Consider the following 27,682-nt stretch of genomic DNA (forward strand, 5'->3'; position numbering starts at 1 on the left):
AGTTCCAGCCAGGTCAGCTTGCAGGGAAAAAGCAACAGGCAGAAGGGAATACAGCCACAATTAGCCAGGGACACCTCCGCGGTCCCAGTGTCGCGGGCTGTGTTCAAGCTGTTTGTGGAAATCCCTGGTAGATTGATACAGATAGGCTAGTAGCTAGCTACGACAAATAACCGCAGACTTTTTGGTCTTGCAGGATCCCGGGTCAGATAGAGCATGGCTGGTCTCAGACAATCCTGCAGGTGAAGAAGCCGGGTGTGGAGGACCTGGGCTGGTGTGGTTACAAGTGGTCTGTGGTTGTGAGACTTGTTGGACGCACTGCCAAATTTTCTAAAATTACGTTGGAGGCGGCTTACTGTGGAGAAATTAACATTCAATTCTCTAGCAACAGCTCTTGTGGACATTCCTGCAGTCAGCATGCAAATTGCACGCTCCCTCAAAACTTGAGACATCCGTGGCATTGGGTTGTGTGACAAAACTGCAATTTTAGAGTGGCCTTTTATTGTCCCCAGCACAAGGTGCACTTGTGTAATGATCATGCCGTTTAATCAGCTTCTTGATATGCCACACCTATCAGGTGGATGGATTATCTTGGCAAAAGAGAAATACTCACTAACAGGGATGTAAACAAATTTGAGCAACAATTTGAGAAAAAAAATAAGCTTTTTGTGTGTATTGAACATTTCTGGGATCTTTTGTTTCAGCTCATAATGCATTAGATTTTTGTTCAGTATAGAAATACACTGAGGTTTTTGTCCAGGTGCTATTTCTTGCTCAGGGGAAAATACTAAATCTCAAATACATGGTGCATTTTCAACCATTTATGTTACGGTGAAGCTAGTATTTTGATTGTAATGTGATGAATATTACTAGGTGTTATTTGGATTTTTCAAATAACTCAGTATCAAACTTTTTTTGTGTCAATTCAATTCAAAAGTCTCTGTGTGACTAAGTTACTCAACACGGAAAATGGACAATGATTATCATCATTATTTTGATATTAAATGTCACTGCATCATTGTCAATCAAAACGTGTGGACGCCACAGAACATTGATAGCCCACTGAACTTTGGCCTAAGTCAGGGGTAGGCAACCCTGTTTCTGGAGTGCAGCAGGTACTGCAGGATTTTGTTTAATCTTCTCACACCAACTGACCAACTGAGCTAATTGATCAGTTCAGTGATTGCCTAAATTCACCACACTTGGTCTTCCAGGTCGGTTTAAGTGCCTGCTGCACTCCAGGACAAGGGTTGCCTACCCCTGGCCTAGGTAGTCATTTATCTAATTTGAAAGTTTTCAAAGTGTCCCATTCAATGTTATTTAAAAATTTAAAAAATGCACCTTTATTTACCAGGTAGGCTAGTTGAGAACAAGTTCTCATTTACAACTGCGACAAGGCCAATGTCACGCGGGACTAGGTGAGCGAAAGAACCAGACGCAGAGAGAGAGAGCCGCTTGGGAAAAATATTCCTTATTTTTACTCTTAACAAAAAACTGAATAAGCCCGAACATCCAGGGCGCAGTGAAAACACTTGCCAAACACCCAAAATACACACACGTAACAAAAACAATCCCGCACAAAACAAGGGCGGGTCAAACTCCTAATTATAGGGAAGCTCATTACGAAACAAAACCAACAGGTGCAACTAATAAGACAAAACAAACAGACAAACGAAAAGGGATCGGTGGCGGCTAGTAGGACGGTGACGACGACCGCCGAGCACCGCCCGAACACGCAGGGGAGTCAACTTCTGCGGAAGTCGTGACAGTCAAGATAAAGCAAAGCAGTGCGACACAAACAACAACACACACACATGGAATAAACAATCATACAGTCAATAATACAATAAAAAAAGTCTATATACAGTGTGTGCAAATAAGGGAGGATAAGGGAGGTAAGGCAATAAATAGACCATAGTGGTGAAATAATTACAATATAGCAATTAAACACTGGAGTGATAGATGTGCAGAAGATGAGTGTGCAAGTAGAGATACTGGAGTGCAAAGGAGCAAAATAAATCAAATACATAACAGTATGGGGATGAGGTAGTTGGATGGGCTATTTACAGGTGGGCTATGTACAGGTGCAGTAATCTGTGAGCTGCTCTGACAGCTGGTGCTTCAAGCTGGCGCTTCAAGCTAGTGAGGGAGATATGAGTCTCCAGCTTCAGTGATTTTTGCAGTTTGTTCCAGTCATTGGCAGCAGAGAACTGGAAGGAAAGGTGGCCAAAGGAGGAATTGGATTTGGGGGTGACCAGTGAAATATACCTGCTTACGGATGGGTGCGGCTATGTTGACCAGTGAGCTGAGATAAGGCGGGGCTTTAACTAGCAAAGACTTATAGATGACCTGGAGCCAGTGGGTTTGGTGACGAATATGAAGCGAGGGCCAGCCAACGAGAGCATACAGGTCGCAGTGGTGGGTAGTATATGGGGCTTTGGTGACAAAACGGATGGCACTGTGATAGACTACATCCAATTTGCTGAGTAGAGTGTTGGAGGCTATTTTGTAAATGACATCACCGAAGTCTAGGATAGTCAGTTTTACGAGGGTATGTTTGGCAGCATGAGTGAAGGATGCTTTGTTGCGAAAAAGGAAGCCGATTCTAGATTTAATTTTGGATTGGCGATGCTTAATGTGAGTCTGGAAGTAGAGTTTACAATCTAACCAGACACCTAGGTATTTGTAGTTGTCCACATATTCTAAGTCAGACCCGTCCAGAGTAGTGATGCTGGACGGGCGGGCAGGTGTGGGCAGAAATCGGTTGAAGAGCATGCATTTAGTTTTACTTGCATTTAAGAGCAGTTGGAGGCCACGGAAGGAGAGTTGTATGGCTTTGAAGCTTGTCTGGAGGTTGGTGAACACAGTGTCCAAAGAATGGCCAGTAGTATACAGAATGGTGTTGTCTGTGTAGAGGTGGATCAGAGAATCACCGGCAGCAAGAGCGACATCATTGATGTATACAGAGAAAAGAGTCGGCCTGAGGATTGAACCCTGTGGCTCCCCCATAGAGACTGCCAGAGGTCCGGACAACAGGCCCTCCGATTTGACACACTGAACTCTGTCTGAGAAGTAGTTGGTGAAGGTTGATGAATACAGCTGCACAGTACTGTCTCTTGGCGCTGGTGGTTATGATATCGTTTAAGACCTTGAGCGTGGCTGAGGTGCACACAAGGCCAGCTCGGAAACCAGATGCTTTAAAGTGGTGCTTTATTTGTTTTCAGAGAACAAAGTCTGTTAGCGAAATGGCAGGTGTCCAATATTATAATGTTATTTGGAGGGGAATGAGGCGGTTGACTTTGGACTTTGTATCATAGCGCCGGAGAAGATGGCTGACGTTTTACATGCTCCTAACCAAATGTGTTTTTTAGTTAGTTTTTTGGGATTGTTTGAAATGTATTTTTTTTTACTTATTCTGTACATAATGTTGCTGCTAACGTCTCTTATGACTGAAAATAACTTCTGGACATCAGAATAGCTATTACTCACCACGGACTGGCAGAAGCTTTTTTTTTCTTTAACGAGTCAGACGAGCCCGACGTGAAGGACATACTGCTTTCCTGGGAACAGGCCCAAATCCCTGTCATTTTTGTTAAGATAAGACAGAGAAAAAGAAGACGGAGGTCGGGCTACCTTCTGAGAATTCATAGGCGATCGAATAAACCACCACTGCCTTCTGTTCTACTAGCTAACATGCAATCATTGGAAAATAAAATCGACGACCTACGAGGAAGATTAAACTACCAACGGGACATTAAAACCTGTAATATCTTATGCTACACGGAGTCGTGGCTGAACGACGACATTATCAACATACAGCTGGCTGGTTTACGCTATATTGGCAGGATAGAACAGAGGCATCTGGTAAGACAAGGGGGGCAAAGGGGGGGAACACTATGTATATTTGTTATAAAAGTTATGAGGTTTTGCTCGTCTGAGATAGAGTATCTCATGATAAGCTGTAGATCACACTATCTACCGAAAGAGTTTTCATCTGTATATTTCATAGCTGTCTACATACCACCACAGACAGATGCTGGCACTAAGACACTCAATGAGCTGTATTGCGCCATAAAAAAACAGGAAAACGCTCATCCAGAGGCGGCAATCCTAGAGGCCGGGGACTTTAATGCAGGGAAACTTAAATCCGTTTTACCAAATTTCTATCAGCATATTAAATGTGCAACCAGAGGGAAAAAAACTCTAGACCACCTTCACTCCACACACATAGACGTGTACAAAGATCTCCCTCGCCCTCCATTTGGCAAATCTGACCATAATTCTATTCTCCTGATTCCTGCGTACAAGCAAAAATTAAAGCAGGAAGCACCAGTGACTCGATCAATAAAAAAGTGGTCAGATGAAGCAGATACTAAGCTACAGGAATGTTTTGCTAGCACAGACTCCAATATGTTCTGGGATTCTTCCGATGGCATTGAGGAGTACACCACATCAGTCACTGGTTTCATCAATAAGTGCATCGATGACGTTGTCCACACAGTGACCATACGTACATACCCCAACCAGAAGCCATGGATTACAGGTAACATCCACACTGAGCTAAAGACTAGAGCTGCCGCTTTCAAGGAGCGGGACTCTAACCCGGAAGTTTATAAGAAATCCCGTTATGCCGTCAGACGAACCATCAAACAGGCAAAGTGTCAATACAGGACTAAGATCGAATTGTACTACACCGGCTCCGACGCTCATCGGATGTGGCAGGGCTTGCAAACCATTACAGACTACAAAGGCAAGCACAGCCAAGAGCTGCCCGGTGACACAAGCCTACCAGACGAGCTAAACTACTTCTATGCTCGCTTCGAGGCTAATAACACTGAAACATGCATGAGACCATCAGCTGTTCCGGAAGACTGTGTGATCACGCTCTCCGCAGCCGATGTGCATAAGACCTTTACACAGGTCAACATTCACAAGGCCGCAGGGCCAGACGAATTACCAGGACGTGTACTGCGAGCATGCGCTGACCAACTAGCAAGTGTCTTCATTGACATTTTCAACCTCTCCCTGTCCAAGTCTGTAATACCAACATGTTTTAAGCAGACCACCATAGTCCCTGTGCCCAAGAACACTAACGTAACCTGCCTAAATGACTACCGACACGTAGCACTCACGTCTGTAGTCAAGAAATGCTTTGAAAGGCTGGTCATGGCTCACATCAACACCATTATCCCAGAAACCCTAGACCCACTCCAATTTGCATACCGCCCTAACAGATCCACAGATGATGCAATCTCTATTGCACTCCACACCACTCTTTCCCACAAGAACAAAAGGAACATCTATGTGAGAATGTTATTCATTGACTACAGCTCAGTGTTCAACACCATAGTGCCCTCAAAGCTCATCAATAAGCTAAGAACCCTGGGACTAAACACCTCCCTCTGCAACTGTATCTTGGACTTCCTGATGGGCCGCCCCCAGGTGGTAAGGGTAGGCAACAACATCTGCCACGCTGATCTTCAAGATGGGGGCCCCTCAGGGTGCGTGCTTAGTCCCCTCCTGTACTCCCTGTTCACTCACGACTGCGTGACCAAGCACTACTCCAACACCATCATTAAGTTTGCTGACGACACAACAGCGGTAGGCCTGATCACCAACAACGACGAGACAGCCTATAAGGAGGAGGTCAGAGACCTGGCCGTGTAGTGCCAGGACAACAACCTCTCCCTCAATGTGATCAAGACAAAGGAGATGATTGTGTCCACATCACCAACAAACTAACATGGTCCAAGCACACCAAGACAGTCGTGAAGAGGGCATGACAAAACCTATTCCTCCTCAGGAGACTGAAAAGATTTGGCATGGGTCCTCAGATCCTCAAAAGGTTCTACAGCTGCACCATCGAGAGCATCCTGACTGGTTGCATCACTGCCTGGTATGGCAACTGCTCGGCCTCCGACCGCAAGGCACTACAGAGGGTAGTGCCTACGGCCCTGTACATCACTGGGGCCAAGCACCTCTATACCAGGCAGTGTCAGACGAAGGCCCTAAAAATTGTCAAAGACTCCAGCCACCCTAGACTGTCCTCTCTGCTACCGCACGGCAAGTGGTACCGGAGCGCCAAGTCTAGGTCTAAGAGGCTTCTAAACAACTTCTACCCCCAAGCCATAAGACTCCTGAACATCTAATCAAATGGCTACCCAGACTATTTGCATTGCCCACCCCACCCCCTCTTTTACGCCACTGCTACTCTCTGTTATTATCTATGCATAGTCACTTTAATAACTCTACCTACATGTACATATTATCTCCATCATAAAGTTGTGAGAAAGCACACGTCATCAGATTGAAAACATAATTTTCATCAGTGTGTAACAGCTGTATGCAAATCCAAAGTTAAACACAAAAAACAGGACATGATTGTTACGGAGTCTAGTTGATAGGTAATCGACTAGCTGGACTGTTCCCCAGACTCCACGTGTGGGGATTTGTACAATGCTTAACAAGGCTGTTGAACTTGACATTGGTGTCTGTCTTTATTCCCTTATCCAACCTATCATACGGAAACAATGATTTCCCAAAAATGTAATACAAACCTGTGTACCCCAAACTGTATAGCATGGTACTTCATTACAGAGAAGATCTATTGGTCAGACATGGCCTGGTGTACTTCTCTATGCAGTTACATTAACCCAACAGTCCTTTTATCTTCCCAATTAGCATCAAGATAATTCATTTTGGGTAACCAATGCACTCAGAACAGACTGCATGGCTTGTAACGACCCCATTCCATTTAACTGAATGTTATATGGGCACTACACAAGCCAGACACAGGAAGGAAGCCAAGCAAGGAGATAAAAACCTAATGGTGCCTATGTCCTTTGCATGCTGATTTATAGCTCAGTATTTCAAGTAACCTGATAGCCCTATCCTACAGTATGGCCGTGTGACCTCAGAACCATATGGAGAAGGCATGTCAAGAATGCATTGACTGACTTTGACTGACAACTGAATAGGTTAGGAAATTACCTCAGGCTCTACGGTTCTAAATTCTGAAACCAAACTGGGGTAGATATATCCAAAGAAAGTTCAATGGTATTGTAGCGAACAGAGGGAGTGGGAAGCAAACCCGGGTTCCTGGTGGGAAAGTCAAACCCCCTACGCATTGTGCCAATAGGGTTAACACAATTGATGGGAATTGTAACGTGACTCATACAGAGAGAAGGGCTTCACTGCCCCCTCCACATGCTTTAACTGACCTCAGCCCCCTCACACATCAAAGCGTTCCGATGGCCTCACAGCCACCATTCCATTTTTAGCACCAATGAAGCAAATGGGCTCCCGAGTGGTGCAGTGGTCTAAGGCACTGCATCTCAGGCTGTATCACAACCGGCCGTGATTGTCGTCCGGGTTAGGGTTTGGTTGGGGTAGGGGGAGGGGGAGGGGTAGGCCGTCATTGTAAATAAGAATTTGTTCTTAACTAACTTGCCTAGTTAAATAAAGGTTAAATAAAAAATAAAAATATGGCAGTGGTGGAAAAATAACCCAATTGCCATATTTGAGTAAAAGTAAAGATACCTTAATAGAAAATGACTCAAGTAAAAGTGAAAGTCACCAAGTAAAATTCTACTTGAGTAAAAGTCTAAAAGTATTTGGTTTTAAATATACTTATGTATCAAAAGTAAATGTAATTGCAAAAATATACTTAAGTATCAAAAGTAAAAGTATGAATCACTTCAAATTGCTTATATTAAGCAAACCAGACAGCACAATTAAAAAATATATATTTTTATGTAAGGATAGCCAGGGTCACACTACAACATGCAGACATAATTTACAAGCGAAACATTTAGGTTTAGTGAGTCTGCCAGATCAGAGACAGGGGATGACCAGGGATGATCTCTTGATATTTGCGTGAATTGGAACATTATCCTGTCCTGCTAAGCATCCAAAATGTAACAAGTACTTTTGGGTGTCAGGGAAAATGTATGGAGTAAAAAGTACCTCATTTTATTTTGGAATGTAGTGAAGTAAAAGTAAGTTGTCAAAATATAAATAGTAAAGTGCAGATACCCCAAAAAACTACTTAATTAGTACTTTAAATTATTTTTACTTAAGTATTTTACCCCACTGGCAAACGGAGAGAGCAGGAAGTAAACCCTTGTTTCTGGATTGAAAGACAAACGCCCTATGTTTCACACCAAGTGTTAACCACTTGGTTGGAATGGTAACGAGGCTCATGTAGCGAGGATCCCTAAAATATACTGTATGTTGTGGAGGTCCTTCACTGTGTGGACTAAATTGTTTTACTGTGTGGACTAAATTCTTTTAAAACTAATTATTAACATTTTCTGTAGATGGTTAAAGGACAAGTTTGGTATTTTTATATTTCTTATTTTACCTTGAAATTAGTCTACAGACCTCAATAAACTGTAACCCACTGTTCGAATTTGTTCCAACAGCCACTGCTAACTTTAGCCAAGTATCTATACTCCATGATGATTCATCCACGGAGTTGAGTGGAGACTAGAGTTTTTGGAGTGAACCTCCGACTTCTTTGAGTTGCTGTGCAGTTGATACTTCTAAAACACTTACCGTGTTCCTATGCTTGTCCTCTGTAGCTGCGTGACTTTTTTTGTTTGCTGAAATCCATACTTTTTAATAAAACATTAATCAAATACAACCACCGACTGTTTCCTCATTGCTGTTGCCTAAAGGGGAACTGCACCTGCTGATTTGGCCTCAATTTTTGGCTTGCTCCTCAAGAAATGCTGGCGGCTATGACAGAAGCCAAATGTGAGTTGGCTTTGGGGTGTGGTTTGATGTGGGTGTGTCCTTGCCACCACCAAGACACACCCATCTGTCAGAACCTTGTCCACAGCTGTTTCCCCCCACTCAATCACAACAAACTAACCTCCTGCAAGTCAAGTTCAATAACTACAGGCAGATGTATGGTGAGATGCCAGAGGAAGCTTTGAATAGGTTATTAGCCTACAAAGGATTGGCAGCAGCTACTCTTCCTGGGATCTGGCAAAATTAAGGCAGTTATGCAATTTTAAAACCATTGCAATACATTCATTACAGAATTCACAACACACTAAGTGTGTGCCCTCAGGCCTATACTCCACTACCACATATCTACAACGCAAAATTCATGTGTACATGTGTGTTAGTGCGTATGGTATCATGTGTTTGTATGCATGTATCTGTGCCTATGTTTGTGTTACTTCACAGACCCCGCTGTTCCATCAATCAATCAATCAATAAATCAATAAATCAATTAATCAAATGTATTTATAAAGCCCTTCTTACATCAGCTAATGTCACAAAGTGCTGTACAGAAACCCAGCCTAAAACCCCAAACAGCAAGCAATGCAGGTGTAGAAGCACGGTGGCTCGGAAAAACTCCCTAGAAAGGCCGAAACATAGGAAGAAACCTAGAGAGGAACCAGGCTATGGGGGGTGGCCAGCCCTCTTCTGGCTGTGACGGATGGAGATTATAACAGAAAAAGGCCAAGATTTTCAAATGTTCATAGATTACCAGCAGGATCAAATAATAATAATCACAGTGGTTGTAGAGGGTGCAGCAGTATCTAACCAGCAGTATCTAGACAATACACAATAAAAGTATGAGCTACGACCTAACTAAATTATTACGAGGTAGCTAGCTACGCTAACGTTAGCTAAAACGATAGCTAGCCTGCCTCGCTAGGTAACATTAGCTAGCCTGCCTCGCTAGCTAATGTTAGCTAGCCTGCCTTGCTTTATCAAAAGATGGCTACCTACATAACCAGTAATAACGTTATCTAACATTGCTAGCTAAATTATACCAGAGAGGGGATTATATTCCAGTATCTCTGGTTATACTCACCACCACCGGTCACTGCACACCAAGCTAGCGTTACTGGTGCAGACTTGGGGACCGACGAACTCCAAGCACCTATTCTGACCACACACTAGCTCTAGGGTCCTTCGACAGGATCTTTGGCTGTGGAGGCATGGTCAATCCGTGTAGGGCCCGTGATCCTTTGAACGCGTTGGGGGTGATGAAGCCCCATTCAATGAAGTGAAGCGAAGGGGGCAGAGGGGCGATTTGCACATAGAGCTTAGCAAAAGGGGCCATGATTTGTTGACATAATTATGGCACAGTGGGAGTGAGGTTTGTGGAGAGAATGGATCCTTGCATTTTGGCTGATCCATATGTGGTGTCAGGTTGGGTGAAGAAGAGATTGGGGACTGTTGAGTTGGTGAGAGTAACTCAGAGTGGATTAGTGATGATTTATTGTGTTTCTTCAGTCCAGAGGGAGAGGGCACTCTGGACCACATGATTAGGAACAAGAAATGTGACTTGCTTTGCTCTCCGGAGCAGGGCGCCATTGAAAGGAGTAACAACGAGGGTGGCATTAAGTGTTGAGGAGGATCAGTATAAATGGAAGATTCCCGGTGTCTGTGATGCCTGCCGTTTGGTGCAACACAGATCCGTTCGAGAGGGGGGGGGAACGGAGAAGACAATGTCTGTCCTGCTGAGTTTTGATGTAGAGTCTTTGCCGGACAAGGTCAAGTAAGGAAGTGTAAGTTATTCCTTGAGAGCTTTTGTTCCGAAAATACTACAGTGTTTTAGCTGTCAAGTTTATGGGCATGTTACAGCAGTGTGTAGGAGGGAGATTCCCGAATGTGTGCAAGGAGGCATGAGACAAAGGAATGTGCAGTATCGGTGGAGAAAGTTGTGTGTGACAGATGTGGGGGATGTGGGGGTGCCCATGGGGCTGGAGCTCCGTGGTGTCCGGTGAGAGAAAGTCAGGTTGAGGTTGCAAGAGTAGTACAGAAAGTGTTGTATGACAAAGCATTGAAGAGAGAGGTAGAGGAAGATGGGTACAGGGTGAGGGATACTGAGAGTATTCCTGTGGATAGGCAGCGACCAAGAGAGAGTGATGGGAAGATCATGTTCTTCATTAATGTAGGCTTTTTAACATTCATAGAGAAGTACTTGGGATTGTGAGGATTTACTACAGTAGCAGGGGGGGTTGAGTGGTAGTGTTCTGTCCTCTCAGACCGTTGGTCTGGAGTAGGATAAGATAGGGTTAAATAGTGGAATGCGGTGGTGTTTTTTTAGAGAGGGTTAATAGTTGGAAGGGCAATTTTCCTTTTTCCCAATGTTGTATTACTGCATCAAGAATTTAATGGTGGTAGGCCGTGAACGGCCTCGCACACTAGTACAGTAGGTGGCAGTGTATGCACCTAAAAGTTGGATGCGATCTGCCAAGTGAGAGAGGAGCATGGAGGATGGAAGGAAGAGTGGAATAAGAGACAGGCTAGCTATCAAGAGCTGTGTATGAAAGCTCTTTTTCGGGAGGCTTGGTGGGAAGATGGAGGAAGTGAATGCGGAGTTTGAATCAAGCAGCGCGTCGAGCAAATTTGGTGAAGACGAATGTCTTCAATGAACAACAGTAGCACTGGAACTGTTGGAGTGGAGGATACGTGTGTGAGTGATAATGAATCACTTCTTGATGGGATGGTTTCATTGAGTAAGGATCCATTTGTGGGAAACCCGTTTGAGGTTTTGAAAATGGTGAAGTATGCGCTTGGAAAAGTGGAGTCTGTCCGAGTGACTTTATTTTGATTAATTGTATTTCTTAAGAGTAGAGGAAGATTGCAGTGGGCCTCAAAAAACAACAGAAGTTTTGTGTTTTGAACTTCGGAGTAGAGTCACCTCAGTGGTGACGACAGATGCTCAGGTTGAATACATGAATAGAATTCCTGGTGGGGTTAGTGCCTGGCGTCTGACCTGCTGGATGAATATTGTTTTTTGATAAAGAGCAAATTCCTACACATATGAAGCTTGGTTCTGTAAGATACGCTGTAAGAGATTTAGTCCCCAAACCAATGCATTGTAAGAATTGTAAAAGATTTGGCCATGTTTCAAGTGTGTGCAGACGAACAGTGTATACTGAAAACGGTGTGTAGAAGGATGACGTGTTGCAATTGTGGTGGGGATCATGATCCTGAGTTCCTGGAGTGCCCTGTAAGGATGAAGGAGATTGCCCTTTCTAACTTTTGCCACCTCAATCGAATCTCCAATGCAAAAGCGATTAAAATAATTGAGAAAACAAGTGATGCTAGTGAAGATATGGTAGTGGATACACCATAGCCTGTAGTAAATGTTTGCTGCCAGACAACAGATACCCTGTGTTAAAAATTTGGATTTTGTTGTGTTCATTGCCACAGTTATAAACTGTATTTTTTTGTGAGTCATGGAAAAGTTACTTAAATAATCTAACTCAGACGTTAGGCTACCAAGGGAAAATGAGTCAGTCATTCCATGATAAACATTTTGCGTTTCTCAATGGCTATTTCTAAAACATCCACGCACGCGTGAGCGCTCGCACACGAAATTGGAGGCAGGGCAAATAAGCACCCCGACCTCATGTACCTTCTGGTCATGCTTTACCAAAAACAGTTATGCTGCTGAGCTGTCGTCCCGCGCTATGTAAGTATGTCTCCTTTTCGTGTGACTATTTGCCTTTGTACAAATGACTCAAAAACGGGGAAGACGTGGTATCGAATGTGTTGTGTAGCCATCATAGCAAGGGTTGAAAACGTTTTCATCCAAAGTTACAATGTATTAACTTTGAGAAGGCACGTAGTTTACTTACTATATACGATTCCGAAATGTTTTTTTTTATTATAGTAAGTAAACTATTGGTATATTAGTTTCATTCGATTTTTCAAAATGTATCCGCCCTATGAACGCTATGGGAGATAGTCAACTGCATAGAAGTTACGAGAAACCCGCTATGTGAATGACGTGTTCATAAAAGTTTTCTTCGAGGATCTTGAAAAGAAAGATTGGATGGCACCGTTAACGATCGTTGTGAAAATTGTTGCAAAGCTATACGACATTATGCTGTATTGGAAAAAACTATATTTTGTGTAATCCCCTCCGTTTTTTAGTCGTACACAAAAAACGAACAGCACCACCGAGGTATCTATTTTGAAGTGAAATGAGATTAGCACATGACCCATAAACAAATTACTACAATGGAATAATCTGTGTTAAATAGATCCGTTTTTATTATGAGTTACTAACGTAGTGTGAGGCGTCGCCATCCAGTTTTTTTGTTGTCAGTAATGCGTTTATGTACACACAGTCGTCGTCCCCCCTCCCATACTCAGCACTGGAGTCACTGCAGAATTTACATTCATGTAAGCACTAGCGATACTGTATGTTGGTGAATTGTTTCCATCATCCAGGCTGAATTTTAAGAGAAGTGCACAATCAAAACAGCTTCCTACACAAAAGAAGAGCGCTGCACTATAAAAAGGAACAGACCTGTGGCTTGAATCTACACAAGTTATGGTTCTCAAGTCCATTCATTCCTCATTAGCAATGAATGCAAGGTAGCTGGTTTTAGCAAGTAAAGCCATAGTATTTAATCTCTCCACACCCACTATTGCCCATTGTGGAGAACCCATATGTTCTGTGCTCATATAACATATAGTGACTTGTCATAACAACAATGTGAGGATGTGGCTGGTGAACGGTATTGTGCCTATTGTTATACATTTACAACCAGAGCGTCCTTTTACTATGGACTAAGCACATCACAAAGTAACAGCTGTTACATTCCTGTAGTCATGCAATGTTGGGCTGGTGCTGGAGGTGATGGTTGGTTGCAAGCATATTTCCAATTTGAGTGGGGTGAGCTTTCCTGTATTTGGAAGGTGAAGGCCCGCTCTGTCTTTTGTGTGTGGTCTATACAGACGCAACTGCTGGAAACCAATACCTATGTTGCTACTGTCCTAGCCGCCCAAAAGATAACAACCCTCTCCGTCACCCTCTTGAAGCTCTCTCCTAAATTCCGACATACACCACCCTGCATGCCACAGGAAATAACAGGCCCTTGCATTTGAGTATTATTTACTCAGCTCCGCTTCTAGTCTAAATCTTCTAAGAGGGGATTTGTTGTTCTTGTTTATCCCCTTCCTCAGCTCTCTCATTTTTAGTTGTTTACTTTAATTCTGTGAAAATGTTGGTCCTACTTACTTTTTCTCCCCCCTAAGTTGCCAGTTTGACTTGTGTGAAATGAAGAGACTCCTTTTACAGAACTCACAGAGCTCACTTAACTACATTTTGCTGTTAAAAAGTGAGTTGTAATGAAAAGTCAGACACAAAGGTTCCCCCTCCTGAATTGAATATGAATTTGGAATTTGCTTGGCTAAGACCCCTATGAACCAATGCTACTTAATATTGTTGGTAGAGCATAGTTGTGGGTTTCTGGTTTCTGTAATGTGAGAGTCAGAAACGTTTTCTATAGGCTCCAGGCTTTGTCCAGTAGCGGGACTGTATAGAGCTAGGCGGTATACCGTATTTTATGATATACCGGTATTGATGCAGGGACCGGTTTGGGTTTTTACTTTACCTTCTATACCGGTATTTGAATGTTTGGTTGTTAAATGTGATACGCCAGGTGTTATGTCAATTTTTATAGTTTACTTCACTACTTGAGTCATCTCTCTCCGCTCTTTCTCTCTGTGCCACTTTCCACACAGAACTAGCCACGCCCCCTGTCACATAAGGAGCGCAATTTGATGTTCCTCAACCACAGATACTTGCGTTCAGTCTGAAAGGTCAATGCAGCACATGCAACAATGTTGATGACGACAATGCTGTTTTCACTTTGCTTCTTAATATAAATCCACTAGCATTCTATAATGACACTATTAGTTTGTTTCTTATGTAACAGTATTGCTTCAGTCCCTCTCCTTGCCCCTACCTGGGCTCGAACCAGGGACCCTCTGCACACATAGACAACAGACACCCACGAAGCATCGTTACCCATCGCTCCACAAAAGCCGCGGCCCTTGCAGGACAAGGGGAACCACTACTTCAGGTCTCAGAGCGAGTGACGTCACCCGATTGAAACGCTATTAGCGCGCACCACTGCTAACTAGCTAGCCATTTCACATCGGTTACACTCACCCCCCTTTCGACCTCCTCCTTTTCCGCAGCAACCAGTAATCCGGGTCAACAGCATCAATGTAACAGTATAGCTTCCGTCCCTCTCCTCGCCCCTACCTGGGCTCGAACCAGGGACCCTCTGCACGCATCGAGAACAGCCACCCTCGAAACATCGTTACCCACCGCTTCCACAAAAGCCGTGGCCCTTGCAGAGCAAGGGGAACAACTACTTCAGGTGTCAGAGTGAGTGACGTCACCCAATTGAAACACTATTAGCGCGCACCACCACTAACTAGCTAGCCATTTCACATCGGTTACACTTACATCAGCAAACAGCTAGTTTGTCTTTTCTTAGCAAGTTGCCCTAAATCTTGTGAGATGCTAATTGTTAGCCGCTAATATGTACTGATTAAGAGCAAATGTAGCTAGCTAATACATCCTGATAATACCAGTGATGGTGTAGACCTAAATCAGCATGTTGTTTGTGCAACAGTATCTTCTAAATCAAAGAGGACTATGCAAAGCAAGAATATGTTAGCTACATGAAGTAGAGAACATGCAATGTAGCCAAAGCTTATAGGGTCCCCTATGAAACACTTATCAGCACTTTATTTCCTACCCTGTCACAACTCCTACCTGGCATTTTAATTCCTTTTCATCTCAAATAACACTGTATTAAAAGTGCCCTCTATTATATTCTAACTACATAATTAAAATAGTCATTCTATTTCCATGAGTCCAACAGTTTTGCTCTAATTCTAATTTGCAAGTCAAATTGCAATTGCAACATTTGGTTAAAAATAAGTCCTAGATTATTTGCCCATATCGTGCAGTCCTACGTGGCAGTGTGGAAATTATCTCAATTGAGCAGTGGCGTAAAAATACTTTCAAGTACTACTTAAGTTTTTTTTGGTATCTGTACTTTACTATTTTTATTTTTGACAACTTTTACTTCACTACATTCCTTAACAAAATACTGTACTTTTTTTCCTCTGACACCTAAAGGTACTCGTTACATTTTGAATGCTTAGCAGGACAGGAAAATGGTCCAATTCACGCACTTGTCAAGAGAACATCCCTGGTCATCTCTGATCTGGAGAACTCACTAAACACAAATGCTTTGTTTGTAAATGATGTCTGAGTGTTGGAGTGTGCCCCTGGCTATCCGTCAATTTAAAAAAAAACAAGAAAATGGTGCTATCTGGTTTGCTTAATCTAAGGAATTTGAAATTATTTATACTTTTACTTTTGATACTTAAGTACACTGCTCAAAAAAGTAAAGGGAACACTTAAACAATGTAACTCCAAGTCAATCACACTTCTGTGAAATCAAACTGTCCCCTTAGGAAGCAACACTGATTGACAATAAATTTCACATGCTGTTGTGCAAATGGAATAGACAACAGGTGGAAATTATAGGCAATTAGCAAGACACCCCCAATAAGGGAGTGGTTCTGCAGGTGGTGACCACAGACCACTTCTCAGTTCCTATGCTTCCTGGCTGATGTTTTGGTCACTTTTGAATGCTGGCGGTGCTTTCACTCTAGTGGTAGCATGAGACGGAGTCTACAACCCACACAAGTGGCTCAGGTAGTGCAGCTCATCCAGGATGGCACATCAATGCGAGCTGTGGCAAGAAGGTTTGCTGTGTCTGTCAGCGTAGTGTCCAGAGCATGGAGGCGCTACCAGGAGACAGGCCAGTACATCAGGAGACGTGGAGGAGGCCGTAGGAGGGCAACAACCCAGCAGCAGGACCTCTACCTCCGCCTAGGCTAATTGACATAATTTATCAGAAGCTTCTAAAGCCATGACATAATTTTCTGGAATATACCAAGCTGTGTTAAAGGCACAGTCTACTTAGTGTATGTAAACTTCTGACCACCATTTTCCTCATGCAGCACGACACATCTCGTTCGCATAGTTGATCAGGCTATTGATTGTGGAATGTTGTCCCAAAGGCTTTGTGAAGTTTTGGGATATTGGCGGGAACAGGAACACGCTGTTGTTCACGTTGATGCAGAGCATCCCAAACCTTTTTAATGGGTGACATGTCTGGTGAGTATGCAGGCCATGTAAGAACTGGGACATTTTCAGCTTCCAGGAATTGTGTACAGGTCCTTGCGTCATGGGGCCGTGCATTATCATGCTGACTCATGAGGTGCTGGAGGCGGATAAATAGCACGACAATGGGCCTCAGGATCTCATCACGGTATCTCTGTGCATTCAAATTTCCAGCGATAAAATATATTTGTATTCGTTGTCCGTAGCTTATGCCTGGCCATACCCCCATCGCCACTATGGGGCACTCTGGTCACAATGTTGACATCAGCAAACCGCTTGCCCATACAACGCCATACACGCTGTCTGCCATCTGCCCGGTACAGTTGAAACCAGGATTAATCCGTGAAGAGCACACTTCTCCAGCGTGCCAGTGGGCAGTGAAGGTGAGCATTTGACTACTGAAGTCGGATACGACGCCAAACTGCAGTCAGGTCAAGACCCTAGTGAGGACGACGAGCACACAGATGAGCTTCCCTGAGACGGTTACTGACAATTTGTGCAGAAATTCTTCAGTTGTGCAAACCCAGTTTCATCAGGCCAGTTGGAAATACTGCCATATTCTCTGAGATGACATTGGGGGTGGCAATGAACATTCAATTCAGAGAAATTAACATTCAATTCCCTGGCAACCGCTCTGGTGGACATTCCTGCAGCCAGCATGCCAGTTGTGCGCTCCCTCAACTTGAGACATCTGTGTGACACAACTGCACATTTTAGAGTGGCCTTTAATTGTCCCCAGCACAATGTGCACCTGTGTAATGATCTTGCTTTAATCAGCTTCTTGATATGCCACACCTGTCAGGTGGATGGATTTTCTTGGCAAATGAGAAATGCTCACTAACAGGGCTGTAAACAAATTTGTGGACAACATTTTAGAGAAATACACTTTTTGTGTGTGTGGAACATTTCTGGGATCTTTTCTTTCCGCTCATGAAACATGGGACCAACACTATCTCTTGCATTTATATTTTTGTTTAGTGTATTTCTAAGTGTAAGATCAGGTAATCATGGGCAGCTGAATAGCATGTCTCTTGGGGAATCCAGTCTCAGTGAGACCTGAAGCAGAGAAATAATGTTAATGCTCATCAGCATAGCTAGTACAAACCTAGCTCTTACAAAGCTGGCTGGCCAATAGGAATTAATACACATTGAAGATCATAGTATCAAACGGGAAGAAAACAAATGTGCACACAACTTGACTATGTATTTAAGGAAATGGTGGTTCTGCTCTCTCCTTTCCCTGGGATGTGACGCAGTGGAGGCCGCTGAGGGGAGGACGGCTCATAATCATTGCTGGCATGGAGTGAATGTAAAGGTATCAAGCATGAAAACCATGTTTGATACCATTCAAGTCACTCCATGCAGACTATTATTAGCCGTTTTCCCCTTGGCAGCCTCCACTGATGTGGCAGAATAGGTCACTGGTAACTGAGTGGGTGGCCAAGCGCTGCTGTAGAGGCCATGCATCAGGTCATTGACTGAAAAGACAGAACCAAATCATGATTAACCTTTACCTAAGGTCTTCACTAAATTAGATTTAGACTAGCAAGTATGTTTTCTATGTTGCCCCTCAGCAATCTGGCAGACATATGGACAAGTGGACAGCAAAACATAGGCTATTTACGTTTCTTAGTCAGCTGGCTGGATAACTTCTGTACTCCTTCCCTTTTGTGCCCTTCTCCATCCTGCCATCCAAGCTAGAAGATTCCTGCAAAAAGACAATTCAAGAATTGAAAAAGGCAGTTGTATTGTAATGAGAGTAGAGGGGGATAAGGGAAAGGCAAAATGTATTGTCAGATACAAAATATACAAGGATCCCTGATGAATCAAGAAAAATTTTGCCTCCATATTGAGGGGTACTTTTCAAGAAATGGGCTAGCTTAAAATGTCTCTCACTGACACACACACAATCAATGTTTCCTATACACTACCGTTCAAAAGTTTTGGGTCACTTAGAAATGTCCTTGTTTTTAAAAGAAAAGCACATTTTTGGTCCATTTAAAATAGCATCAAATTGATCAGAAATAGTGTAGACATTGTTCATGTTGTAAATGACTATTGTAGCTGGAAACGGCAGATTCTTTAAATGGAATATCTACATAGGCGTACAGAGGCCCATTATCAGCAACCATCACTCCTGTGTTCCAATGGCACGTTGTGTTAGCTAATCCAAGTTTATCATTTCAAAAGGTGAATTGATCATTAGAAAACCCTTTTGTGAGGGCCTCCCGGGTGGCGCAGTGATCTAGGGCACTGCACCGCAGTGCTAGCTGCGCCACCAGAGTCTCTGGGTTCGCGCCCAGGCTCTGTCACAGCCGGCCGCGACCGGGAGGTCCGTGGGGCGACGCCCAATTGGGCTAGCGTCGTCCGGGTTAGGGAGGGTTTGGCCGGTAGGGATATCCTTGTCTCATCGCGCTCCAGCGACTCCTGAGGCGGGCCGGGCGCAGTGCGCGCTAACCAAGGAGGCCAGGTGCACGATGTTTCCTCCGACACATTGGTGCGGCTGGCTTCCGGGTTGGAGGCGCGCTGTGTTAAGAAGCAGTGCGGCTTGGTTGGGTTGTGCTTCGGAGGACGCGTGGCTTTCGACCTTCGTCTCTCCCGAGCCCGTACAGGAGTTGTAGCGATGAGACAAGATTGGATACCACGAAAATTGGGGAGAGAAGGAAAAAAAAAAAGAAGAAAAAAAAACTTTTGCAATTATGTTAGCACAGCTGAAAACTGTTGTCCTGATTTAAAGAAGCAATAAAACTGGCCTTTAGACTAGTTGAGTATCTGGAGCATCAGCATTTGTGGGTTTGATTACAGGCTCAAAATTGACAGAAACAAAGACCTTCTGAAACTCGTCAGTCTATTCTTGTTCAGAGAAATGAAGGCTATTCCATGTGAGAAATTGCCAAGAAACTGAAAATCTCGTACAATACTGTGTACTACTCCCTTCACAGAACAGCGCAAACTGGCACTAACCAGAATAGAACGAGGAGTGGGTGGCACCGGTGCACAACTGAGCTTCATTAAACAGTACATGCAAAACACCAGTAGACACCAGTAGTACATTAACAGTAAAGAGGTGACTCCGGGATCCTGGCCTTCTAGGCAGAGTTGCAAAGAAAAAGCCATATATCAGACTGGCCAATAAAAAGAAAAGATTAAGATGGGCAAAAGAACAGACAGAGGAAGATTGGAAAAAAGTGTTATGGACAGACGAATCTAAGTTTGAGGTGTTCGGATCACAAAGAAGAACATTCGTGAGACGCAGAATTTTTTTTAAAGATACTGGAGGAGTACGCCATCTGTCAAGCATGGTGTGATGGTCTGGGGGTGCGTTGGTGGTGGTAAAGTGGGATATTTGTACAGGGTAAAAGGGATCTGAAGAAGGAAGGCTATCACTCCATTTTGAATCGCCATGCCATACCCTGTGGAAGGTGCTTAATTGGAGCCAATTTCCTTCAGCAATAGGACAATGACCCAAATCAAACTTATTTATGAAGCCCTTCTTACATCAGCTGATATCACAAAGTGCTGTACAGAAACCCAGCCTAAAACTCCAAACAACAAGCAATGCAGGTGTAGAAGCACGGGGGCTCGGAAAAACTCCCTAGAAAGGCCAAAACCTAGGAAGAAACCTAGAGCGGAACCAGGCTATGAGGGGTGTCCAGTCCTCTTCTGGCTGTGCCGGGTGGAGATTATAACAGAACATGGCCAAGATGTTCAAATGTTCTTAAATGACCAACATGGTCAAATAATAATAATCACAGTAGTTGTCGAGGGTGCAACAAGTCAGAACCTCAGGAGTAAATGTCAGTTGGCTTTACATAGCCGATCATTAAGAGTATCTCTACCGCTCCTGCTGTCTCTAGAGAGTTGAAAACAGCAGGTCTGGGACGGGTAGCACGTCCGGTGAACAGGTCAGGGTTCCATAGCCGCAGGCAGAACAGTTGAAACTGGAGCAGCAGCACGGCCAGGTGGACTGGGGACAGGAAGGAGTCATCATGCCAGGTAGTCCTGAGGCAATGTCCTAGGGCTCAGGTCCTCGGAGAGAGAGAAGGAAAGAGAGAATTAGAGAGCATACTTAAATTCACACAGGACACCGGATAAGACAGGAGAAGTACTCCAGATATAACAGACTGACCCTAGCCCCCGACACATAAACTACTGCAACATAAATACTGGAGGCTGAGACAGGAGGGGTCAGGAGACACTGGCCCCATCCGATGATACCCCCGGACAGGGCCAAACAGACAGGATATAACCCCACCCACTTTTCCAAAGCACAGCCCCCACACCACGAGAGGGATATCTTCATCCACCAACTTACCATCCTGAGACAAGGCCGAGTATAGCCCACAAAGATCTCCGCCACGGCACAACCCAAGGGGGGGCGTCAACCCAGACAGAAAGATCACGTCAGTAACTCAACCCACTCAAGTGACGCATCCCTCCTAGGGACGGCATGGAAAGGCACCAGTAAGCAAGTGACTCAGCCCCTGTAATAGAGTTAGAGGCAGAGAATCCCAGTGGAGAGAGGGGAACCGGCCAGGCAGAGACAGCAAGGGCGGTTCGTTGCTCCAGAGCCTTTCCGTTCACCTTCACACTCCTGGGCCAGACTACACTCAATCATATGACCTACTGAAGAGATGAGTCTTCAGTATAGACTTAAGGGTTGAGACCGAGTCTGCGTCTCTCACATGGGTAGGCAGACCATTCCATAAAAATGGAGCTCTATAGGAGAAAGCCCTGCCTCCAGCTGTTTGCTTAGAAATTCTAGGGACAATTAGGAGGCCTGCGTCTTGTGATCATAGTGTACGTGTAGGTATGTACGGCAGGACCAAATCAGAAAGATGGGTAGGAGCAAGCCCATGTAATGCTTTGTAGGTTAGCAGTAAAACCTTTTGAAGCACAGCTCCAAACTATGCAAAAACAATTTAGGGAAGAAGCAGTCAGCTGGTATTCTGTCTATAATGGAGTGGTCAGCACAGTCACCGGATCTAAACCCTATTGAGCTGTTGTGGGAGCAGCTTGACAGTATGGTACGTAAGAAGTGCCCATCAAGCCAATCCAACTTGTGGTAGGTGCTTCAGGAAGCATGGGGTGAAATCTCTTCAGATTACCTCAACAAATTGATAACTAGAATGCCAAAGGTCTGCATGGCTGTAAATGCTGCAAATGGAGGATTCTTTGACGAAAGCAAAGTTTGAAGGACACTTATTTAATTAAAAATCATTATTTATAACTTTGTCAACATCTTGACTATATTTCCTATTCATTTTTAAACTAATTTCATGTATGTTTTCATGGAAAACAAGAAAATTTCTAAGTGACCCCAAACTTTTGAACGGTAGTGTATGTGTATTCATTAACCATCTCTCTCACACACATACAGTAGCTAGCATGACACAATGTTGACATGGTCACAATCTTTTCTAGAAGTTATGATCATCCCTCTCTCTCACACACACACACAGAAAGAGAGAAACACACACATTTACTGTCATTAACTTAACAGATCAAAATGTCAATAAGTTAGCTAGCTAGCTACAACAGGTACAACACGTGCTCCAGCAGGTATATCTCACTGATCATCCCAAAAAGCCAACACCTCATTTGACCGCCTTTCCTTCCAGTTCTCTGCTGCCTGTGACTGGAATGAATTGCAAAAATCGCTGAAGTTGGAGACTTTTATTTCCCTCACCAACTTTAAACATCTGCTATCTGAGCAGCTAACCGATCGCTGCAGCTGTACATAGTCCATCTGTAAACAGCCCACCCAATTTACCTACCTCATCCCCTTACTGTTTTTATTTATTTACTTTTCTGCTCTTTTGCACACCAGTATCTCTACTTGCACATGATCATCTGATGATTTATCACTCCAGTGTTAATCTGCTAAATTGTACTTATTCGCTCCTATGGCCTATTTATTGCCTACCTCCTCATGCCTTTTGCACACAATGTATATAGACTCATTTTTTCCCCCTACTGTGTTATTGACTTGTTTATTGTTTACTCCATGTGTAACTCTGTGTTGTTGTCTGTTCACACTGCTATGCTTTATATTGGCCAGGTCACAGTTGTAAATGAGAACTTGTTCTCAACTAGCCTACCTGGTTAAATAAAGGTGAAATCAATTAAATTAAAATTTACCAAGTCCATGAAGGCAGAGAGCTAACGTTGCCAGAGAGCTAACGTTAGCTAGCTAAAATTAGCCAGCTAGAAAAACTTTTCTTGATGCTCATCTCCCCAACAAACTGGCACTTTACTTACAAAAAGAAAACAAGAATGCTGGTGAACAGGGACTAACTACCATTTAGCAGTCAAATCTATAAAAACACAACAACATACATTTCAAGAACCTGTGTTGTTTCCCAGCAGTGTTGTGTAGCTTACTAGCTGCTTTGTCCCGACATGCTGTATGGAATGTTGATGAAAGCAGGCTGCTTGCAAGCAAAGAACTATTGTTGTGCGAGGAACCGATTCCAATACAAGTTTTAGCTGGAACTGATATGCCTACCTCCCTATTTAGCTACTGAATGTAAAATATAATTACTGCACGCATTGTTAATTCATTAAAATCTTTAAGGGAGAGTATAATTGTCATATTCTCAGGGTCAAATTCGGGTGCAATAATTTTGTACTAATTATTGATGGAAATAAATGGAATAAAAATAGGATTCTGTAAATTCTGGTGGATTTTAGTATGATATTGAAATTAAAGGCCTACGTGTAATTAAAAAAATTCTGAAAACAAATGTAGTTGGACATAATAGAACATCAACATTTCATTCAGTGGAACAGAAGAAAATGTGCAAGACAATAAACAGAGAAATTAACATCAACAAAAGATGGTCATTGGAAGCCAACACACAGAGCAACTTACCAGGTATCATTAATTAAACAACCATTATTTAATTGTATTGCAGTTTTACTGCATTTTAACAGCAGTGAAGTTTTGTAAGGGAATCCTGTATTATTGTGCATTATTATTTTACAGGCTGATAGCCTAGAACAAATGTAATCGAAGTGAATGTGCACTTTTCAATTGTGGTGGACTGCAACTACAGAAAACATTGCCATAGCCTGTAGTAAAAGCATAGATTTGGAGATTCTCTAAATTAGGGACCATCTCTGATAGCTATATGACTGCAGAGACTGTCACAAATTATGGCTTTTAATTACCTAGCAAAATCTGACTTGGAGGTGAAATATCAAAATTCGTAGTTTTTTTTATTGGTATTTCATCACCTGCCGAATAAAAACGTAAAATGTCCCTACTCCTGAAAAGTGAATCTGATATTACCTGAAGTGACCTCGGCCTGAGTACCATTAGCCGGATCCCGGAGTAATAGGATTCTGCCAGACTTGGCCCACAAGAAGCACCCCAAATCAGAGTCCCCCAAGTCTCAAACGGAATAGGCCGGAGACCAGAGTGTTGACTGGGTACAATATGCTACTAACGCAATTTGTTGTGCTCTGCCGGCTGTTGTTTGCCAAGTGTGCTAAGCTGAATCATGCAGCCCCTGCTGAAAAAGAACGTTAATTTAATTGTAATGGTTCTAATGTCTTCCATGCAATGCATGTAGGGCCCACAAACACTATGCACATGTTTATATAGATTGGTGTCTATTAATTGAGTAACTTTACAGATGTTAACTAGATTGAAGCATTCATTCTATCAATGTATGACATTCAGGTGAGCAAGGGTTTTAGTCTTCTAGGACAACATACACTGAGTGTATGGGATGCTGGCCCATATTGACTCCAATGCTTCCCACAGTTGTGTCAAGTTTGCTAGGTGTCCTTTGGGTGATGGACCATTCTTGATACACACAGGAAACTGTTGAGCGTGAAAAACCCAACAGCGTTGCAGGTCTTGTCACAAACCGTTGCACCTGGCACCTACTACCATACCCTGTTCAAAGGCACTTAAATCTGTCCCCCTTTAACCTGTCTACACGGATTGAAGTGGATTTAACAGGTGACATAAATATGGGATCATAACTTTCACCTGGATTCACCTGGTCTGTGTGTCATGGAAAGTGCAGGTGTCCTTAATGTTTTGTACACTCAGAGTATAATGGAAGAGAAGCTGCATGTGTCTTATTATAGACAAGTTGACTAACAAATAACTGAAAATATAAGGGAGTGAATGTTTTTTATATTATGGGTTACATGGAGAATATCGGACCTTTTCTGAAATGAAATGGATGGCCCTCCCTTCAGCTAAATATATTTGACCTAAATGCTCCCTGAACGCTTGAATAAAAACAAGTGACCCTCTCTTATACCCAAAATAATAATTAAAACTAAGTGGATAGCAGAGAACATGTCTACCATTTACCCCCACTTCTTGGACAGGCCAGTGCCTTAGATATGCCGTTTAGAAACTCTTATTTGTCCTGTAAGCATTACAAGGCAATGCAGGAATTTTTATAGGGTCCAGAAGGTTGTGGGCCAACCTGGACAAAAGTAGGGGAAAATCTCCTTAATAGTATACTGAACAAAAATATAAACGCAACATGTAAAGTGTAAAGTCCCATGTTTCATAAGCCAAAGGAAAATATCCCAGAAATGTTCCATATGCAAAAATAAATGTGCTTCTCTTAAATTTTGTGCACAAATTACAGCATTATCATTACACAGATGCACCTTGTGCTGGGGACAATAAAAGGCCACTCTAAAATGTGCAGTTTTGTCACAGACCACAATGCCACAGATGTCTCAAGTTTTGAGTGAGCGTGCAGTTGGCATGCTGACTGCAGGAATGTCCACCAGAGCTTTTAAACTACCTCCAATGCGTTTTAGAGAATTTAGCATTACGTCCAACCGGGCTCACAAACGCAGCCCAGGTGTAACCACGCCAGGCTTCTTCACCTGCGGGATCGTCTGAGACCAGCCACCCAGACAGCTGATGAGTTTGGGTTTGCACAACCGAATAATTTTTGCACAAACTGTCAGAAACCGTCTCAGGGAAGCTCATCTGCATGCTCGTCATCTTCACCAGGGTCTTGACCTGACTTCAGTTTGGCAACGTAACGAACTTCAGTGGGTAAAATGCTCACCTTCGATGGCCAATGGTATGCTGGAAAAGTGTGCTCTTCATGGATGAATCCAGATTTCAACTGTACCGGGCAGATGGCAGACAGTGTGTATGGTGTTGTGTGGGTGAGGGGTTTGCTTATGTTAATGTTTGAACAGATTGCCCCATAGTGGCGGTGAGGTTATGGTATGGGAGGAAAATGCACCCCACACAACAAACACTGTATCCCTCATTTACCGGTTGCCTACAGTCGGGGAGGCTGCAATTTGGGCAGTATGCGCGCCAAATATACAGCTTGTTGCATTGTGGCCATAGACATATAGTCCATAGAAAGATTTTGGAACCTCTTACCCTGCCAATTTGAGTGTTAAACTAATGGGTGCACTTGAATGGGAACTGCTATCTATAGATTATATTTCTATGGTTGGTTGTGGCTGTCTGTTTGCCTTTTTCAAATTTCAAAATACAAAATACAATCGTGGGAAAACGTAGAGTTTGGAAAGCAAATGCCTACTGCTGGAAAGAGAATACTAATCTGTCTGTAGAACCAATAGAATTCTTTCTTCTCAACTCCCAATTTTTTTCCAAACAGCAGCACTGTTTGTCTAAGTAGCTCGTCTTGGCAATAGCCTATCGGCAATCACCGTGAGTAGTAGCCTATGTCTTCATCATTAGGTGAGTCAGTGTGCCACTGGAAATTATATTTAGTAGCCTACTGTAGGCTATAATATCAGTTCATTGTAGACCTATTTTTTTCCCCCAATCAAAGCATTTATCCTGCCTATTGATGCCCGCTGTTCAGTTTTGGCTGCATGAGGATAACATTGACACCTTCAGATAGGAAATGACTGAGGTGTTTTTGTTGTAACATATTATAGGTATACAATGCTACAGTATATGCTATTATATTCAGTTATGTAAAATACTAATCAATTGTGATCCAGCTTTAATCTAACTTTACTAAACAAGCAACATTGTGAGAAGTGATAATCTTCTATTTGTAGTAATAAAAATAATACATTGCACAGTGCAATAATACAGTGCATTCGGAAAGTTTTCAGAACCCTTCACTTTTTCAAAATGTTGTCATGTTACAGCCTTATTCTAAAATTATTTAAATAGTTTTTTCCCCTCATCAATCTTCACACAACACCCCATAATGACAAAGTAAAAACAGTTTTTTTGATTTTTTTTCTAATTGATTTAAATACTGAACTGAAATGTCACATTTACATAAGTTTTCAGATCCTTTACTCAGTACTTTGTTGAAGCACATTTGGCAGCGATTACAGCCTCAAGTCTTCTTGGGTATGACGCTACAATCTTGGCACACCTGTATTTGAGGAGTTTCTCCCATTCTTTTCTGCAGATGCTCGCAGGATGGATGGGGAGGGTCACTACACAGCTATTTTCAGGTCTCTCCAGAGATGTTCGGGTTCAAGTCCGGGCTCTGGCTGGGCCACTCAAGGGCATACAGACAATTGTCCCGAAGCCATTCCTGCGTTGTCTTGGGTGTATGCTTAAGGTAGTCCTGTTGGAAGATGAACCTTTGCCCCAGTCTGAGGTCCTGAGCGCTCTGGAGCAGGTTTTCATCAAGAATCTCTCTGTACTTTGCTCCATTCATCTTTCCCTCGATTCTGACTAGTCTCCCAGTCCCTGCCACTGAAAAA

The 27,682-nt window shown here is 43.1% G+C and overlaps 1 protein-coding gene across 4 annotated transcripts in view; it reads left to right on the top strand.

Annotated features, from left to right (window-relative positions):
- The first annotated feature begins 3,320 nt into the window (after window positions 1–3,320).
- Window positions 3,321–27,682, top strand: part of LOC129839983 (CMP-N-acetylneuraminate-beta-galactosamide-alpha-2,3-sialyltransferase 2-like) — a 60,753-nt gene continuing 36,391 nt past the window's right edge. Inside the window, exons 1-2 of one of the 4 annotated variants that reach the window (XM_055907773.1) lie at window positions 12,363–12,445; window positions 14,968–15,160. The gene's annotated coding sequence lies outside the window, so the exon portion shown is untranslated. Of the gene's footprint in view, window positions 3,862–12,337; window positions 12,446–14,967; window positions 15,161–27,682 lie in introns of those variants that run through there. The other 3 variants (XM_055907763.1, XM_055907747.1, XM_055907755.1) reach the window with 3 other exon arrangements.

The sequence above is a fragment of the Salvelinus fontinalis genome, chromosome 3 (genome assembly GCF_029448725.1).
Source record: "Salvelinus fontinalis isolate EN_2023a chromosome 3, ASM2944872v1, whole genome shotgun sequence".
Lineage (NCBI taxonomy): Eukaryota > Metazoa > Chordata > Actinopteri > Salmoniformes > Salmonidae > Salvelinus > Salvelinus fontinalis.